Raw genomic sequence first — 20263 nt, 5'->3', positions numbered from 1 at the left:
CTTTATGGAGTAGAATCATGGAAATCTACAAAGAAATTGATGAGATTAACTCATTCCAAAGTAAATGCCTGCAGAAGACCTTCAGAATCCATTGGAAAGAGTTTCTTTCAATATTAGAAAGTCTAAGTAGGGCAAACCAACCTAAAGCATCAAACATGGTAAGAAGATGACAATGGGCATTTAGGACATGTTTTAAGGATGTCACCAACATGACTTCAATGTCAAGTGAGAATATGGATACCACCTGGGAAGAGAAAAAGAGAGTGACTTAGGCAAATGTTATGCAGAACAATTAAGAAGCTAAATACATCAACATAACACTCAGAAGCCTGAACAAACCAATGCAAGACTGATATAAATGTTGGAAACTAGTAGATGCCACACGCATCTGAGGAGGCAGGAGAATAAAGAAGAAGATGACACTCCTACCTCCAAACATAAAAGATATTTTCTTTTGATGATGCCATAACAATCAAAATAACTTTGATTCATTTATTTTAAAACTAAGTTTATTAGTCCACAATGTAGACTTAGTGCCCTTGAGGGAAAATAAAAGCTGCTGGCTGCATTTTAACATTTTTTTTCCCAAACAAAAATATTCTAGGTTTTTTTTTGCATAAATGTTTTGGGGTTACATTCTCCTTTTAACATAGGGAGTTTGTGCTAAACTTCCATTACAGTTTACAGCTGGCTTTATAGTGTTGGGACTTTCTTTGTTTTAACTATGTATGCTATACTAGTAGTAATGTGAAGAAGGGAGACCTCTTGTAAATCAGAAGCAGTTATAAGTAATGTAAGATCAGAACCTGGACTTGAAGCATATATTATGTATTCTGATGAATAAAATGACCTTGAGGCAAAACTTACTGTATATGGGTGAAATGGAAAATAATTACCATTAAATATAAAATTTTGAGTATATAAGGAAATTATACTTTGCTATTTGCCAGGGACTTTCTTTACAATTTTCATTTAGTAGCATACTCTATAATTGCTAAGTATTATTATTGATCATTTCAAACATACAAAAAAGTGGTTAGCAGAACCAAGCATGCAAAAATTACGAAATGCCAGAAATAAGGTTTTCTGTGCAACCTTATTTTGATCCTACTTGTGAATATGCATTAGGAATAAAGCTGGGTGGATAACTGTTCAGTTTTCTGGCAGATATGAAAGATTGAAAAAAAAATTATGTTTTGGGTCAAACCAAATCAAGTTTTGGTGAATCAAAAAAGTCTGTTTTGGGTCAAAACATGTTGTTTGAGCTGACCCATTTTGTTTCTGTGCATTTTAAAATGGCTAGGTTCACAAAATGTCCAGCAGAGGACATAGTGGTTCAGGTCACTCACCTAATTTAGTTCAGTGATTAGGGCACTAGCCTGGGATGAAGGAGACCCCATTTCAGGTCTCTGCTTCAATGACTAATTATTTATACCAAGTGGAACAGCTTTAACAGGAGAGATTAAGGGTGACATATCCTAGAATATCCCAGTGGCTAGGACATTCTCCTGAGAGGTGGGAGATTGGAGTTCAAATTCCTTCTCTACATCTGTTACCAAGGGGAATGGAACCTGAGTCTTTTCTATTTCCTGGGTAAGTGATGTAACAATGGGGCTAAAAATGATAAAGTTAGCACTGCTGCCTCCTCCTTTATGGATCTAGCACCACTCACCCCCAATTTTAATTTTTTTAGGCTAGAACCATGTGGGGAATTCATGACACATTTGCCACTAGTTCTGTGTTGGCTGAAACTTAATTTTTTAGCAAATAAACTTATTGAAAAATTCCACTCAGTTTTAATTATGATACAGTCTGTAATTACATGATTGCATACTACTTTTTCCATGGGATTCCTGCCTCATTTAATTATTTTTAACACACTGGTTATAGAACAGTCTTCCTATTACTTTAATTACCTCTCTTGACCTTTTCTACTTCTTGCTAATTCTTTATATACTTTTATATCTTTTTTGAGATGGGGTGACCAGAACTAAACATGGTATTTAAGGCAGATCATTGGTTCATGTAATGACATTATAATATCTTTAAGTATTATTTTTTATCCATTTTTAAATAAAACCTAATCTCTTTGGACCCTGCAAAGTGGGAGGGTCCCAGAGCTCAGGCTCCATCCTGAGCCCGGAAGCCTACACAGCAATGAAACAGCCTCACAGCCTGAGTCCAAATTGGCTGGCACAGGCCACCCACAGGTGTCTAGTTGCTGTGTAGACATACCCTCGCCATCTATGTAGCAGCAATTCAGTTTGTTCTTTTCAATTTGCATTAACTTGCACTTGTTTACACTGAATTTCCTGTGTCATCAAGTTGCCCGATCACCTAGCTTTCTTAGCTTTTTGTGAAATTCTTCAGTGTTGTCTAGTCTTGATTAGCTTCAATAATTTTGTCACATACAATAGCCCCCAGATTATTAGGAACTATATTAAACCTCCATCAGTCATCATAAATATGATTGGGGCAGATCCACTATTAACTCCCCTCTGTGCTACAATTAACTTTTATCATTACCTGTTTGTACTGTCAGTTAACTTTGGCTCTCACATTGATGAAATGGGTCCATTAAACAATCTATTGTACCCTAGAATTGTTTGCTGACAAAAACCTTGATATGGGGCTTATCAGCAAGTATTTTTCAAACGAATGAGCACTCTACCTACATTATTCTTTCTTCCAAAGCCTGTTTCTGTGTATTTAGCTTTCAAAATTTCTCCTCCTCATACATATAGTCTCATTTTGTGTTTTTAAATGAAATGTATAGTTGGCAGAAATCATGTAGGGTAAAGGAATAGCTCTGAGCTCTATTATCTCCCTCCCAGATTTCTTCATGGAAAATGTGGACAGGTGAGGCTAAACATGGGTGGTAGTGCTATTCAGAACATTTAGGTTACCGTACCTTTCCACTACACTCCATCCTTTTGCCTTCCCTTAATCCTCTGAATTCCTTTCTTGTAGAACTCCAGGAAAGGGACAGCCTCTGCACCCCTTCTTCATGAGCACTAAAGGAAAGGAAAGACCTACCAGCTCAATCCCTGTTCTCCAAACAAACATACAGGGATCATACAGCATTCTCACTGGTAAGAATACTTTCAGTATCCACATTTTTCATTTAGGTATTTTCTTTGTCATAGAGGGAAGGCAGGAGGAGGGTACTGAAATGAATCTCTGGAAGTTTAATTATAAGATATACACTCAAGACAGACATTAAATGTAGTTAAAATTGCAAAGCGATACATTTTATTTGTCATCTGCTACTGTCAGGTACTGTAGGGGATGTTTGAGCCCAAATCCTTATTATGTGTGAAAAATTCTGACTACACATGTGAGTCAGGGAGGAGATTCAAAGCAGGGATTACAAATTTGATATAAATCATACCATGGTATAGTAGTGACACCCAAAGCGCAACAGCAACATTTTCCTTTAACTGTGTGACTCCTGATGATTTCCTCCTTTCTTTTATTCTTTGTCATTATATGGTTCAGCAGCCTCAGCATGTGAGGCTATAACCACCACCTACTACAGTTTTCATATAAACAAATATCTGTATCCTCTCACCCAGTCCTTAAAAAAGGAAAGTAATGCTTTCTTAATGCTACCCTACTTTCCCAGTACTCTCACCAATCCCTCCAGACTATATTCTTTCACCTTGAGGTGTCTCAGTTCTTCAAGTTTAGGATGTATTTCATAGAAGCTTTACCTTTGTTCCCCACTGGTCTACAGTTCTTGACATTCCCTCTTTAGTTATCTCTTAACCAAACTTTTGAAGTCTGTTTACTCAGAGGGATCTTCATATTAACCTCCTCATTTTTAATTTCATTACCTGATATCCCAACATGCACTGGAATCCACACTATTACTATATGTATACCCAGTTGTACTATCTCCAGAGTTAAGAACAACAATTCATTGATTAAGTCATTCCTGCTTTCTGAGGCCCCCTTTCTAATCCCCATTATACCCAACAAAGAGTCAGATAGGATACATCAGTTACCTGGGATTATCTGACTGAACCCAAAGCTATGGTAATTAATCTCTGTTTTCCAGGCAATGTCAGGAAATAAATCAGTGGGGGACACAGCATCCCCGTCTGATAAATGATTGGTACACACAAGAGTGCTTCCACACAAAAATCCTTGTTTTTATTGAGTACAAAGCACACATCTAAAATACAATAGTCTAGAAGCCCCCCAAAAACAGTTACCCAAAGTCTGAGGTGGAATTGAGTGATTCACCAACAGGTTTCTGGTGGCCAACCTTTTGCCTAACTGGTGGGGAGTTTGATGCCAGTCTTCTAGCTTGTAAAAATTCCCCTGGGTAAGGGAAGGTGAAGATGTGTTTTTTCTCTCTGGAACTGACTGCACTCCAGGACTTGTTCAGGGGAATGAGACTTTGTTTATGGTTTAGGTTATTAGCTTTGAATAAAAATGGCTTTTCCAATACTGCTTGAAGCTATACCTTTTTTATTCCACCTGTAGCCACTTGATACTTAATTGATGTGACCTCCACACACCGTGATAGATAGTGAAATTGTCAACAAGCATCAAGAGATGGTTTCCTGTCTAATAATCAGTTCTTTAAAGGAGATTGGCATCCTGCCTTCACAAAGGCACAGTAACCATTTCTTCTAAGAACTGGCTAAATGTTTCACCATTGAGTTTAACCAGTCAAATATCACATTAGTCCAGATTGTAATCCACAGCTTCCCAAGAACCTCCAGAATATAAATTTCAGAGTGGCAGCCGTGTTAGTCTGTATCCGCAAAAAGAACATGCATCCGAAGAAGTGGGCTGTAGTCCATGAAAGCTTATGCTCTAATAAATTTGTTAGTCTCTAAGGTGCCACAAGTACTCCTGTTCTTTCTCCAGAATATAAGTGACACTGGCCAAAACTCAAGCGCAGAAAACTTTGTATTTATCTTTCCCAGGGTGGCAAAAATTCTGGTCTGAATCTGAGCTACCTCATCTGCAAAGCAGAGGGTCATTCCTAACAGAGCAAAATATTCATTTTGCAACCAAGCCTGGACTAAACAAACTGTCTGCCATCTGGAACAGTTCTATTTGGCAAGAGATTGTGGCACAGTCAAAAACCCCTTCTTTACCTCCAGCATAGCTATGGAAAAAATCTTCACATTAAATTAAGAATGAATTTAATTAGACTGATTTTGACCTAAATCAGGCCTTTTTGCTTTTAAATATAATCCACTTCATTTTTGGGGCTGTTTCGGATTGGCCCAAACTGTCTGCAAATTCAGCTGCTGGCATTTCCTCTTCAAAGGGTCATTGCTGTGGTAACTTATACATGGAGCAAGAGCCTTTGAAATTGACACAAATCCCTGCTTTGTGTTATTGCATACTTAAGAATTTCTAGTTACTGTGGTATCTATTTTGCCTTCTCTGTTTATTTACTATATCTATGGTAAGACAACTACTACATGTGGAGCTGTGATCATTTGCAGTCTGTCATCTTGGTCTGAAAATACTGGGACAGCTGATAAAGTGCATTATGGGATCTGTAGTAAATGTAATTACTAAATGCATCTACTTTAGTTATGCTTACTGTACAATACATTTTTTAAAAACAGAAAACATTGAATATGGTGGCAGGTATACTTTAGAAGCATCTTTTCCAATTAATTGTAGACATTATTATGGAAAAATTTCCCTCAGTTTCTATTAATTTTCCTATGTTTACAAGAGGATGATTTTTAAGTATTTACTTCATCCTACCCAGAAAAATGCCCTGCAACAGTTAGTGCAGAACTAACTCGTATGAGAACAAAAAAAGACTATATTCTTGACAGTGTAGTAATTGTCGTTGGTACATATTGTGTTTTTTGCCATAACCAAAGAGTAATCCTATACAGTTTGAATTACTTTTTAGTTTTAAGGAAAAGAGCAAATGAAAGCAAAAATGAAGTCTATATAAGAGAGAACTCTGTGTGTATTTCCTGTAAATGATAGGCTGCAGCAACTATTGCAACAGAATAGCTGCTGTCTTTGTACATAGGCAGAATTCCTAAATTAATGGCTCAGCACATAGAAATCAAGTACCACAGTTTCATTATTCACTGTACAACCATGGTATTCTCTTAATGGAGTAGAGCTACTGATGATCAGGATATCTGTTGTGATTTAGGAAGCATGATAAAGGAAGGTTACAATACAAACAGAAGCTAAAGTGTAGTTAGGCCCCTTTCAGTCCATTTGGCAAGGTGCTTGTAGCTACCATTTTAAGACAGGTGAAACCATATTAAATAGAGTAATTAAAGTTAGTGTATCCAGAGCACTGCAATAAATATAAAATTGAAAGAGAAAAAAGGCTGTGTGGGGTATTTGGCTTTTTAAAACTCTTATACATTTAATGAAATATACCTGTTGAGAATGTTTTTGGGGAAAGAAAGGGAAAGATTTTACATATGGATCCTGTCCTGAGGGAAGAGATGTAAGGCTAGAGACTGAAAGTCTCAGCACTGAGACAGTGTTTTCCAGACTTCTGCTAAAGGGTGTGTAGTACAGATGCCAAGACTATGTGACTGGTCTCTATTACCCACCATCACCCCTTTTAGATTCAGGATCATTCAGATTTTACAGAGGTCAATTTATGGTAAGAATGTTACATCAGTTATATAGTCCAGCATGTATTCCTATGGCACCAATTTACAAGGAAATGCACATTCCCAGACATTTGTCAATAGCATCAGCATAATTGCCTTTGCAATTACCAGTCACCTGTCATCACAGGCCTTTTTATTTTGAGAAATGGCAAACAGGGAATTGAAATCTTGTTCTTAGGTCACCTACATTAAACAATATACGTATTGCAGGCAGGCAGAGCATGGTCAGTGCAAGTGTATTAGATTTGGTTGCTTTTCACAAACACTTCCTCCAATTATCGACTGTATTTATTGCTCTGTGTATATTTTAAACATTATGAAACTGCTTTTAGTTTTGTCAGGTTACACTTTCTGCTATCCGAATTGGCATGTCTGCTGGCGTTTGCAGCAGAAAGACAAATGGACTGAAATGGTAAGAGAATTTAAACAATTTTATCCCAGAGATAGTTCCTCCAGGTCTGGGATAGAACACAGTGCCAGGGCTGCCTGCCCATTGTGGGTAAATAGAGGATTTGATTTTCTATGGCTATTAATCATTCATCTTTCACCAGCACTAAATTGAAAATGGGGGATAAAAGATGAAGTGTGGTAATTTCCTATTATAGGCCCTAATCTTGCAACATGTTTATAGGCAGGTTAGTGCGCACATGTAGAGCCCTGTTGACTTTAAAGCTCTGGAGTACTTACTAGAAAGTATAGTCACTTAATTTAAAAAAAATAGTCTTAGTCCTACATTGATATCCTGTGCTAGATGACACAACAATATATGAGGCTAGCCTTGGTTTTGCTATTATAACTTCCTGGCAGTTTCAAGGAAATTCAGTTGGCTCCCAGCAGGAACAGCATTCTACTTGCATGTTGTATGCTGTGCTGTTGTTGTCATGTTGGTCCCAGGATATTAGAGAGACAAGGTGGGTGAGGTTATATCTTTTATTGAACCAACTTCTGTTGGTAAGAGAGACAAGTGTAACAAATATTTTTTTAATTAATGAAAATAAGCCTGTAAATAAAACATGAGCTAGTCTGCATTCCTGGATAGGTTTTGTGACTTGGGAGGACTGCTTGAAAAGATTGATTTTTTTTGTTTTGTTTTGTTGTTGTCACCTTGTTATTATTGCTATTATTATGCTTGTTGTTATTGATCACTGTAAAGAAGAAGAGGATAGTTGTAAAAATCATGTAATAGGGAAAAAAAGGGTGAAGATGGAGGGGATATGGAGATATGGAGGGGATATGGAAGGCAAGACCTGGAAGATGTGTTGGGGCAGAAGATGAAAGAAGCAGGGGTTAGAGAAACAAGGGAGAGGCTGTGGAGTTGAGGAATGGAAGGAAAAAAGATGGATTATAAGGAAGGGAAGGAGAGCATAATGGAATAGAAAAGAATTCTTGAGCCTCCCTGTTGTAGCTAGGTTAAATGTAAAATTAAGACACTTATTGTTTCTGTACTGTACAGATATCTTGGTGATGAGTATGGAATGTCAACTTGCATTCAACAAAATAGACTATGTTAAACTGAGGATTATGTGACCTTAGAAATGGGTGAATAATGCGCATGAAAAAAAAAAGTGAACAGTTGAAGTTTGAAATGAAGTCACTTTAAATGTCTGAGGGAGTCTTTCTGGAGTTTTCCTCCTTTCCCATGGACTTTTGTCTGGGAACTGGAGTGATCTAGCCCTAAGAATTGGAAGTAAGTACAGTTCATACATCTTTTGTGTTTTTCTGTGAATATCCTGTCAAATGAATTTACTAACAGGAATGTTGTTTGAAGAAGCAATTTTAAAATGAATATTGCTGAATATTTACAAAAAGTAAATTTTAAATTCATATTCATTTGTGCTCACAATGGAGCTGATTCTAAAAGTTAATCTCCATCAGTTGGACCATGCAAATACCGTATGGCTTATGCACTCTCATTGCTCATATGGTAAATGAAACAAACTCGCTGGTGAAGAATTATTTTCAGAAAACATCTGGGAATAATTTTGAATAGTAAATACATCTAAGGCAATTGTGATCATTTTGTGGACAATTTGTGAATAAAGAGGAAATATTCATCGATTTTTGTTATGAATTGTTAGCCTACTTCTAGTGTGAATTATTTATATCCTGTGTAATATAATATTGTTTCACACTAAACCTAACAGTTCCATCTAATGGCTTACCTATAAGTGAGTTTTTAGAACAGGCCTGTGTTCTAAAGATACTTGGTGGGTTCTGTTTCTCCTATTAAATTCAGGCTGAAGGAATGTTTTAGAATGTGTTATGGGTGAGATTTTCAAATGTGACTAAAGAATTGATGGTGTGAATTGACTTTCATTGGGACTTGTTGTCTTAAATCTCGTAGGCAGTTTTGAAAATCCCTCTTCAAAACAATGTAATTTTCAAAGGAATAATCAGGGTTCCTGTATCTAGCTTTGGCTCCTCGTTCTCTTATTTACCTGCAAGGGACAACTGTTAATTCTCACTTTCCAGAAATACCAGTTGCAGAAGGTACTTCTGGAAATAGCATCATAGTGGTAATTGGTGACTTATCTGGTGCTATAATAACCTGCCTATGTACAATACTCCTAAACCCACCACAGTCTAATGGAGGTATGGTTTCTACTGCACGTATGGGTAGTGAGCATTTAGCACGGTATCTCTCTAGACACCACAGAAGTTGATGGGGATGCTTCCACAGGGAGGCAGCATGGTCTATGGGAGAGTGTCACATCCTGGGACCCAGGAGCTCTGGCTTTTATTCCCAGTTCTACCACTGAAATTCTGTGTGACCTTGTTCAAGTCTCTGTGGCTCTGATTCCTTTCTTGCCTTGAAGTTGATCGTTTCTGGCCATGAAATCTATGAATCTATTATGTCTAAGAGAGAACAGGAGGAAAGTCTCAGAAAGCAGCATGAGAATGTCTCCATCTCTAATTTTGTTAAACTGATGCAAGAATTGGCTTCCCCCAATTTTTGAGTCATCTGCAAATTTTATCAGTGATGATTTTATATTTTCATCCAGATTATTGAGAAAAATGTTAGCTAGTATAAGGCCAAGAACTGATCTCTGCTGGACCCTGCTGGAAACACACTTGCCTGATGATGCTTCCCCATTTACAATTACATTTTTGACACCTATCAGTCAACCAGTTCTTAATCCATCTAGTGTGTGCCATATTGAATTTGTATAATTCTAGTTTCTTAATCAAAATGTCATGTCGTACTAAGTCAAACATCTTGCAGAAGTCTAACTGTATTACCTTTATTTACTTGTAATCTTGTCCAAAAAAGAGATCCCGCATGTTTAAGAAATATCTATTTTCCATAAATCCATGTTGATTTGCATTAATTATATTACCCTCTTTTAATTCTTTATTAACCAAGTCCCTTGTCAGGTGCACTATTATCTTGTCCCAGATTGATGTCAGGCTGACAAGCCTATAATTACTTGGGTCATCCTGGTAATTACTGTTTTTAAAGCTTGCACAATATTAGCTTTCTTCCAGTCTTCTGGATTATTCCAAATGCTCCAAATCTTATTGAAAAATCTCTCTGTGCCTCAGAGTACTCAGTAATAAGATAAGCAGTATAATGCTTACCTGTTGTACATCATGGTGGTAACATGGGACTTATCAAAACACTTTACAAATGTGAATTCTCCTTGGATGAATTTCTATTATGTAGAAATGGTCAATAGTGTTGTTTTAATAACACAAAGTCATTGGCACAATATTCTGCCTTGAAAAGCAGCAGAAGGGGAAAACAGCTTTTTTTTTATCTTTAGCAGGAGAGACCTGTGAATGATATCTTCTGGTTAGAACTTCTCCATTCTCATACTTTATTTAAATACATATAGTTATGTCTCCAAAGTAATGTCTCACTTTTTTGATTTCTTACAGGTAAAAATTGAAGAATTCACATTTGGTTGAAGGGATTTTTTTAGCTGCCTCAAAGGGTTTTTTCTTTCTGTAGCATTTCTTTCTGTCGTTGTTGGAAGCTGTTCTAATCACAGAATTACATGAGCCAAAAAGGTGTTATACAGTATATTTAAAAGTTAGATATGGAGTCTGGTAGTGCTGGTGAAAAGCCCATGAAAATATACGCAGGCTGTAAAATATCTATTCCTTTTCTGAAATTTAAGGGAGTGGGAGATTAAAGTTGTGGTGAATAATTTAATAAATCAGGCACTATAACTAGGCTATTTTACTGTCAAAATCCCCATTAGACTCACATACCACTTACAGGACTGGTAAATTAATAAATAAATTTCTCACACTGGAAAAAAGGATGCAGATGAAGCCAACTTGACGTTGGCAGTGCACAGTACATCATGTAACAACAATTATTACATTGCACTCAAGCTCTGATTAAAAAGAAATCCAATATGGTTAGGCTGTCACCTTTTATTGACTATATTTTGACAGCTATTAAAAAGACTAATACAAGCATGTGAAAAGAAGCTCGTAAAAAGCAACTCAGGTTCAAAGCACTTCTTTGCTATTATCTTTATTCTAATATTTTGGGGAAAATTGTTGTCATACCTGCAGCCTTACCACATTGGGCTCTGATTTTGCTAGATTTCACATTTGTTTAAAAAATAAAACATAGGATTGTTTACAATTTGCTGAGTAGTGTCTCTAAGAAAATCCAAGAGCTGCAGAAACTGGTATTGCAGCACTTTTCCATACAAAACTGAACCAATGCCCCAGCCTGTATTGAACCAATGCCCCAGTGCTGCAGGAGGGGCTGTCTTTAAGAGGGAGTTGTGAAAATGCAGTCCTGACCATATGTGATCATTGCACATCCATGTCACTTTTTGCAAGGGTGTTAATACCGTTGTCTGGAGGTTCTATCTTAGATAATTTCATTCTGGTTACCTAAATTTCCCTCATCTCAATTGGCAGTTACTCCACTGTAACAAATAAAAAGTTTTAAACAATGAAACAAGCAAATAGTAGAAATCTCAGAAAACAGAAATTTTTACTTGAAAGCAGTAGGGATTTCTGTGCTTTTTGCACATTACTTTGAAAATAAAATCCTAACTTCTCGTTAAAAGAACAGGAGTACTTGTGGCACCTTAGAGACTAACAAATTTATTAGAGCATAAGCTTTCGTGGGCTACTGTCCACTTCTTCGGATGCATATGCATCCACTGTATATGCATCCGAAGAAGTGGGCAGTAGCCCACGAAAGCTTATGCTCTAATAAATTTGTTAGTCTCTAAGGTGTCACAAGTACTCCTGTTCTTTTTGCGGATACAGACTAACACGGCTGCTACTCTGAAACCTAACTTCTTGTTGTACTTTTCATGTACATATTAGAACTGTAGAACTCAAATCTAACACTGAATGTATAAATGAAAGTTGTTACTAACTACTTGTTTGCTGTGCCCAGTGAAGTTGGCTGGGATTTTTAATCTTTGCTGCATAGAAATGTACTGTTAGAATAATGGATATGTTCTGGACCTGTTAATGTTCACCAACACCAGTTACCACAGCTATTCCCTATTTTAAATAAGGGAATTGAGAGGTATGGGAGAAGGGCTTGGGAGGAAAGCATCTTGTCCTTATTTTGAAGGATCTTATTGATTTGGGCCCAAGATTTCTGAAAGATCCCCTCATGCTCTGGGGCCATGATCACAGTTCCAACTCCACTCCTTTAGCATGATGGAATGGTCTCCTGCAAGGTTAACGGTTTCTTATGTGAACAGATGGAGCTTTCTCATGGGCCGTTCCAAGATTGTGAAACTCTTTTCTGTTGGTGCACTTCTTGGACCATGCCCTCATGCACAAAAACACAATGCATCATAATCAAAATAAAAATAGGCTCAGTTTCACAATGGAGAAGGAATCACACATGACAGGTGTTAAACATGTCACTCAGTGTATTGCTCTTCTGGAGACTAAACAATCCCAGTTCCCTCAGCCTCTCCTCATAAGTCATGTGCTCCAGACCCCTAATCATTTTTGTTGCCTTCTGTTGGACTCTTTCCAATTTTTCCACATCCTTCTTGTAGTGTGGGGCCCAAAACTGGACACAGTATTCCAGATGAGGCCTCACCAATGTCGAATAAAGGGGAACGATCACGTTCCTTGATCTGCTGGCAATGCCCCTACTTATACAGCCCAAAATGCCGTTAGCCTTCTTGGCAACAAGAGCACACTGTTGACTCATATCCAGCTTCTCGTCCACTGTGACCCCTCTCTCCTGGGCCAGGACTCAGGAGCTTCTCTGAGATTTGATGTGAGCTGTTATATTTGGGGTATTTGTGTTATTTCTTCTGTCAGCCCTACTAGAAGAACTCTGATATACACTGGAAAGATATGTATTCAGTTGGAAACCCACCAAAAGCAAGAATCTGTAGTCAGTTATTAGTATTGCAGTAGTGCCTTGGGGCTCTAATTGAGATTGGGAGCCCCATCGTGTTAGGGGATCCCAATGTACAAATGTAATGAGAAACGATCCCTGCTCTGAAGAGCTTCTAGTCTCAACAGACTAGAGAGGTGAGAGGGGAAACAGACAATGAGAGGTGAACTGGCTTGTCCAAGCCCATACAGAAAGTGAGAGGCAGAGCTAGAAATAGAACTCAGATCTTGTCCCAACTCCCACTTCTATCCACGAGGCCACATTGCCTCTCCTAGTATCTGAGGCCAGTACAGCACTTGTCTCTGAGCTAGTAGTGTGCAGATCAGAGCACACAGACTGATACCTAGAAGGGGCTGATGTACCACAGCACTCAGGGTATGTCCACGCTGCAGTGTAAACCTGGGCTCAGACTCAGGTTTGAGCCCAAACCTCCTTTTACCTACACACAAATCTCTCCAACTTGGACTTGGACCTAGGGTCCTAGAACCCTGAGGGACTGTGCCTACGTCAAGCCTTGATCCAGGGTTCGAGCCCTGTTTCTTTGCAGTGCAGATGCAGCCCCATTTGATTAGTGTCCTGGGAGTCCACTAAAAATATCCCACAATCCCACGGACCAACTTTGTCCTCTCTATCCTAATAGTCTCCGATAGATTCAGTTGAAAACAGAAACAACTCCTCTTGGCGTACAGCAGAAGCTCAGTGAGTCAGCGTTAACCCTTCCATTGTCTTCTGACCACTGAGCTGCAAACACCATCAAACAGCATTCTGTGTTTGCAATGGAAACCAAATAAAACAAGACTTTTGCAAAGTGTGTGGCTTCATGGTCATGACAGCACAGCCAGATTTTGCTGAGTGTCTGGTACAAGGCCAGCAAAACAGTGGACTTTAGCAAAATCACGTGTACCAGTGGATAGCTAAAAAGCTGGCAGCTTTGCAAATTTTTCAGATTGTTGAGTAGTGCAGGGAGCAGATTAAGAGGCTGGAGAGTGAATACCAGAAGACCAGGGACCAGAACTGCACCTCGGTCAACTTGCCAACCTGACACCCATTTTATGAGGAGTTTGACTGGGTGGTGGGCACTGTGCCCAGCACCAAAACAACAGTGGTGCATGATGACCTGGTCAGCTGAGAGATCCCCTGCTGGCCCCTGAATCCAACATGGGGACCACAAAGTGACTCTATTGCTGAAACTGGTCCCAGAGCAGGCTGCGGAACAGGATCAGCAGCAAATTCTGGGTCGATACTTGGAGGAGCCGTTTGATTGCCCCGTTTCCCTTAGCAAACTCGGAGGAGACAATGCGCGGTAAGTTTCTGACCCCAATTTAAAATGTATTGCTACAGTAATACAGCTCTGAGAACCAATGCAAAATTTATGAGAAGCCCTGGCTATCTGCAATCTGCTATTAGCAGATACATGTTTATCTCAGCACCTTGGCATCTCCTTCCTCACAACCCCCACCATGTGAAGTTCAAAATGGTGACCGGGGAATGCAAAACAGTAAAGAACAGCTTTAAAGAGTATTTTTATTGGAAAGGCCCAGGTTTTTGTTAGCATCATTATTGTTTTATTTAAAGTAATAATGGCTTTAAGTTTGCTGCACTGTAAACATTCAACTGTCTATGGAGCCACCTGAAAACAATGAACTCTGTGTGTTTGTGTGTGGGGGAGGAATATGTGTTCAATTTCCAAATCTAGCCCATTTCAGTTAGAGGTAGTCCATGGGTGACAAAATCATTTCTCCCAAAACAACCAGGGTACCAATTTTTGTTCAGAAATGTGCCGGGAGTGGGGAGGAGGAAGGCTGTGGATTTCTGTATGTTTGCATGCTGTCATAACAGGCTAAGCCATGTGGAAGCTAACACATCATCCTGTTAAATCCCTCATGAATTCTGACCCAATCCGGATGCTGGTAGCTGCAAACTTTTCCTGAAGCAGGAACTCCAGATAGGTAATCACATTGCAGGGAAGAGCATATTTTCTAGGGCCACCTGGATAGCTGATTAGCCCAGTCCACTCATAGATGTGCTCTTCAGCTACTATATGTTTGAATACTTCAGCTACACACACTGCAGGTTTCCCACTAGCAGCTGAAATAATATCTCCCTTTGCCAATAGGGCACCACAAGAACAATTATGGCCTCCAAAAGTGAAAGCCTGAAATGATAGAAAAAACTTTGTTAAAAGCTATTTGCCATCTACCCACAACCCAAGTACTTATGGAATTTTTATAAAACAAAAACAGCTTGTAATTTGAAACTTACCATTGTCTCTTCACTTCTATAACTGCGATTAACCAGATTGTGTCCAGGGAGATTCTCTGGACAGAAGCATCCCTTTCACAATATATTTCAGTTGAGTTTTGACATGTAACATTTTATGTCCTTGAAATGCCACAAGAATTAATTCTGTGCTCTTCCATTGCGGTATTTTAGACAAGAATCCTCTGTTTCTTGTCCTGTTTCAGGCCCTTCGATTTCTACTGGCTGCTGTACATCGTCAACTTGATCCCTGGCCTAACTGTACCAAGAGGAAGCACTCATTGACTGTACCAAGAGGAAGCACTTCCATGATGAAGTTATGGTTGAAGTTCTTGAGCGGGCTGAGAAGCACGTCCAGTACCAGAAGGATTCAAGACTGAAGAAACAGCATGCTGATAGGCAGGAGGAAAGGCTGAGGCTCTGTGTGCAGCTGGAGGAGAGGGTTTCCGCAAGGGAGTAGGCACTTGCAACACAGTTCCCGGAAAAGGAACAATGACTAAGGGAGCTCAACGGAGAAAACAGTTTGAGCGACTCATCTCCATCCTGGCTGGAAGAGAACAGGGTCCTACTGCCTCTCCCACACCATGGCCTGATCCCCCAGCAACATACCCTAGGTACAGAAGTAGCTTGGACAACTCCATGTTGGGGTAGGCCATGCCATCAAGCCTCATGAACAGCTGGGCAGGGCAACTAAATACCATGCAGTTCTTCCTTTTTGAACCCCTCTCCTGTGGATAATTTCCCCCTCCCATCCTCTCCAGTGCCACGTGCGTGGAAAACGGGGAAAGGAGAATGTGTGGCCAGGGGACATGCAGTGGTAGGGGGTTTGTATCGTGTTTGCACTGTTTGCTGTATTCTTTTTGTTTGTTTGTTTTGGAAATATTCTTCTGTTAGTTGTTTTTGGGTGTGATAATGACAGCTGGCCTGCCTAGCAATGGTGGGAGACAGTTGTACTGTTTTAACTCATGTTTACAAATAAACCCTTTTATGTCATCAAGGAAGTTTATTGTTTTCACTGCATTCCATCATACAATCATAATTTGAGATAATAAAGCTGAAAAGATGATCAGGAGCAATTATGTATTACTAAGCAAACACTATTCCTATATACAGTTGGGTACAACAATTCACACTTCAAGAACTTTCTTATTCATCACATAATTCATAAATACATTGTATAGCAAACAAGTCCTGCTCCTCCCAAGCATCGAACACCCTCAAATTAATTAGCTTCTTTGCCCCCTACAAGCACATTCTTACTTATGCTATTCCCCCCTCTTCTATTGCAGGCAAGTCCATAATGTGGGAATACAAAGCAGCCCTGACTTCTGTTACCCTGGTGCATCCAATCCTAGGTGTGGTAGGTGCACTTGCTGGCTGAATGTACCAATTCAGTGGCCCCTTGCTGTCATAGGTCCATTCAGGGGGAAATGGCTCATCTCTTGCTTCACAAAGATTTTGAGGAGCACATCAATCCACAGTAATGCAAACTGCATTGATGATACTGGTGTCGAAATGGGTCTGTAGATATATCTCCAATGGGATTTCAGTTTGCCAAAAACACATTCAACAACCATTCTACACCTGTTGAGAATATAATTAAACCTTCTTTTTTGGGGGCCTCTGAAATCAGGGTATGGTTTCATAAGCCCAGGGAAAAGGGGGTATGCAGGGCCCAGAATAATGGTGGGGACAGTAACTCCATTTATGACAATGTCATTTGGTGGCTCCTAATGTAGATTCCCAATCAATGAAAAACTCTGGCATCATGAACTTTTCAAGTGCAGCCCACAATGACATTCATAAATTGGCCTCTGTGGTCCATAGGAGCTTGCATAACAATGGAGTAATACCCTTTGCAGTTATTGTACTCATGTGCTCCTTAAGGAGGGCAAACTGTGGGTATGAGAGTCCCATCAATGGCCCCAGCACAGTTAGGAAACTCCCTTCTCTCAAAGCCAGCAATTATCTCAAGAATATCTTTAATTTCCCCCCACCTTGGGGTAAACCTCACGGATTGCCTCAGAAACCTCTGCCACCACTTTACCCACAGTCAACTTTCCAACACCAAACTGGTTGGTAACAGACCTGTATCAGTCTGGGGTAACCAGCTTCCAGAGGGTTATAGCAACCTGCTTCTGGGCTGGCAAGGGTCACCTCATGTGAGTGTCTTTATGCAGGCGGGTTGGGACAATCTGGTCACAAAGCTCCAGAAATGTAGCTTTCTTCATGCAAAAGTTCTTGCTCCACTGCTGGTCATCCCTGGTCTGCATGACAATGTGGTACCACCAGTCCGTGCTTATGGCCCTGCGCCAAAAGTGCCAGTCTACATAGGGGGCATCAGCAATGATGCTGAGTGTACTGAGCAGCATCAGCCAGTGCGAGTCTGCCGTGCCAAGATACTCCTACTTCTCGGTCTTCTCCTCCTGCTCCATCATAATGTCTGTCAGGTGACTTTGGTGGATCAGAAAATGCTGCCGAAATGTCCACCAGCATCTCATCATGGAAGCTCTGCGTGTTTCTTGACGGTGGAGTGAATGTGCAACCAAGAGAAGTTCTTCAAAAAAACCCTCCTCCTCCATGTTGCTGGCTCTGGTAGCTGGGAGCTCACAGACCAAAATGGCTCCTTGGCAGGCTGTGTTGGCAGGCTCTTCAGACTATGTGTAATGCACAGGGTGGACAGTCAAGTTTTCCCCTGATGCATCACAATCAAAGGGCTCCAGCAGCCACATTTCAGGAGGGCACTGGGGAGTCTGGTATTTGTTTGGTTTGACTCAGCTCTGTGTGGACACTGGAGCTCCGTGTTTAATCCCGGGTTAGAAAATTGTTAATGCAGGGTTAAGGATTAGTGTAGTTGCTCAAGACCCAGCTTCTCTAACACAGGTCAACTGACTCAAGTCCCAGTAACTCTGGGCTTTCGCTGCAGTGTAAACATACCCCCAGTGACACCCTGCAGTTAGAGTCAGTTATAGTATCTAGCAATCTAAAAGATCTGTGGAAATAGAATGCACACCTTTAACAAAGGTTTTGGATTGTGACACAGAGTGGGATGTGATCTCTGTGGATGCGGACACAGGTGTATCTATTGTACATGAAAATACACTTCATCATGAAATAGTTCTGAATTCAGATAATTAAAGATCTGAATCTCCAAATTTGAAGATATTGATTACATTATGGCTAACCAGCTACTAGGAACTGCCATATATGCTAGATATGGCAAATCCACAAATTCCCCTGCAGCAGATTAGAATGGCAACTCATTCCAAGTGACCATAATCCTTCTCAGGCACCTGGTGATAGCTAGTTTGAAAAGTTTCAGTCCAGGGAGTTACTGCATGTACACTATACTGTGTAGGTTCATTGTAATTCTCCACTCCGGGTGGACTTTGATTTGAAGCTAAATGAAGCTGCAGTGAAGACTGACTAAGATTTCTAAGGTTTGATGCTTATTCTGTTTTGTCCATAATTTGGAGTTTCAGTGTTGTATGAAATCATAATGCAAAATTCATTTGACTTTATTTTTGATATAGTGATATTTGTTTGTTTTAAGCAGAAGAATTGGGCTTAGAATGTATGATAGGTTCATTGAGAAGTATAAATAAATAAAATAACTTGGCCGTTCTGCATTGGGGGTGTGTGTGTGTGTGTCTGTGTGCATGTTTTCCTCTGTGCTGCTTTTTAGGCTTCTCAGTACCACTAAAGTAAAACAATATCACAGGGGAAAAAAGTAGAATTGTGCAAAAGGGTGAGAGTGAATACAGATAATTTTAAACACTTCTAGAGACACGAGAAGGCTTATGCCCAACAATGTACTGTGTGACAATAATTTTTTTCACACTATTAGTAACTTTTAAACCTGTGGGACAGTAGTTTTTTACGACAACTTTCAATTTTAGTTAATATATAGTGTTTGTGTGTATGATATATATTACCTATAGTGATACATATACTATCTATGCCTTAATGCAGTCCTGATTGATTTGCCCTGTCTGTCTGTGTGTGTTTCTCTCTCTCTCTCTCTCTCTCTCTCTCTCTCTCAGTCACACACAGAGCAAATCAGTCAGGCCTGAATTAAAGTATAGACACAATAGGCGGTAATACCAATCAATTTGAGGACACTGTGATTTGGGTATGGTGAGCATTAGTTTGGGTCTTTGTGTGCCCAGTAGTTATTTTTAGGCATTTTTTTCCCTTTAAGAGTGAGAATGCAAAGATTTCTCTCTGCAATGGAATGATATGAAGAGCCTGATCTGGCTTTCCTTAAATTGGGTATTACATCCATTGAAGTCAATAAGAGTTTTGTCTGGGCAGTGCACAAAGATATCAAGCTCATGGTTTGCAAAGTCATCAGTCACCACATAGTGTAATCTAAGGATTCATAGAGTGCTACTTTGTATCAGACTGGAAGTAAATGGATTAACACTTACTTGGTTTAAAGTCTTGGCCCTAAATCCTTTAATCTCATATTAAAATATGCACAGTTCTGCCTCTTATAAATTCACAAAGCCTTGTTCTGGTTTACACTCAACCACTTTATCTATGTTGTAGTCATTCAAGTAATACCTTTTTCTGCCCCATAGGGTACATCTACACTGCAAAGATCTTTGACCTGGCCACAGCTGGCCCGGGTCAGCTGACTCAGGCTCAAAGGGCTAAAAATTGCAGTGTAGATTTTCTGGCTTGGGCTGGAGCCCTAGCTTTGAGACCCTGCAAGGGGGATGGGTTTCAGGCCCCCAGCTCCAGACTGAGCCTGAAAGTCTATATTGCAATTTTTGTCCTGTGAGACCAAGCCCTGTGAGCCTGAGTCAATTGATCCAGGCTCTGAGACTTGGTGCCAGGGTTTTTTTTTATTGCAGTATGGAAATACCTTTAGAGACAACCAGCATTTTCTCTTTGCAAGAAAGAGAAAAGGGTTTATAACTGCACTACAGCAAAGTACTTCCTGTTGTTGTTTGGGAGAATTGCAGCTAACTTAACCAAACATCAAGGCTAATTTATCGTGGCAAAACAGTCCCCCTTAAAAAAA

General features: G+C 39.7%; 1 long non-coding RNA gene across 1 annotated transcript in view; it reads left to right on the top strand.

Moving 5' to 3' along the window:
• Window positions 1–16291, top strand: part of LOC135983619 (uncharacterized) — a 74861-nt gene extending 58570 nt beyond the window's left edge. The window contains exons 4-5 of the long non-coding RNA XR_010601342.1: window positions 2971–3092; window positions 15441–16291. This is a non-coding gene — a long non-coding RNA (uncharacterized LOC135983619). The remainder of the gene's footprint in view (window positions 1–2970; window positions 3093–15440) is intronic.
• The last annotated feature ends 3972 nt before the right edge of the window (window positions 16292–20263 follow it).

Source organism: Chrysemys picta, chromosome 5 (genome assembly GCF_011386835.1).
Source record: "Chrysemys picta bellii isolate R12L10 chromosome 5, ASM1138683v2, whole genome shotgun sequence".
In the NCBI taxonomy this organism is placed as follows: Eukaryota; Metazoa; Chordata; order Testudines; family Emydidae; genus Chrysemys; species Chrysemys picta.
The sequence above is the reverse complement of the archived record's forward strand: the minus strand, read 5'-3'. Positions and strand labels throughout refer to the sequence as shown.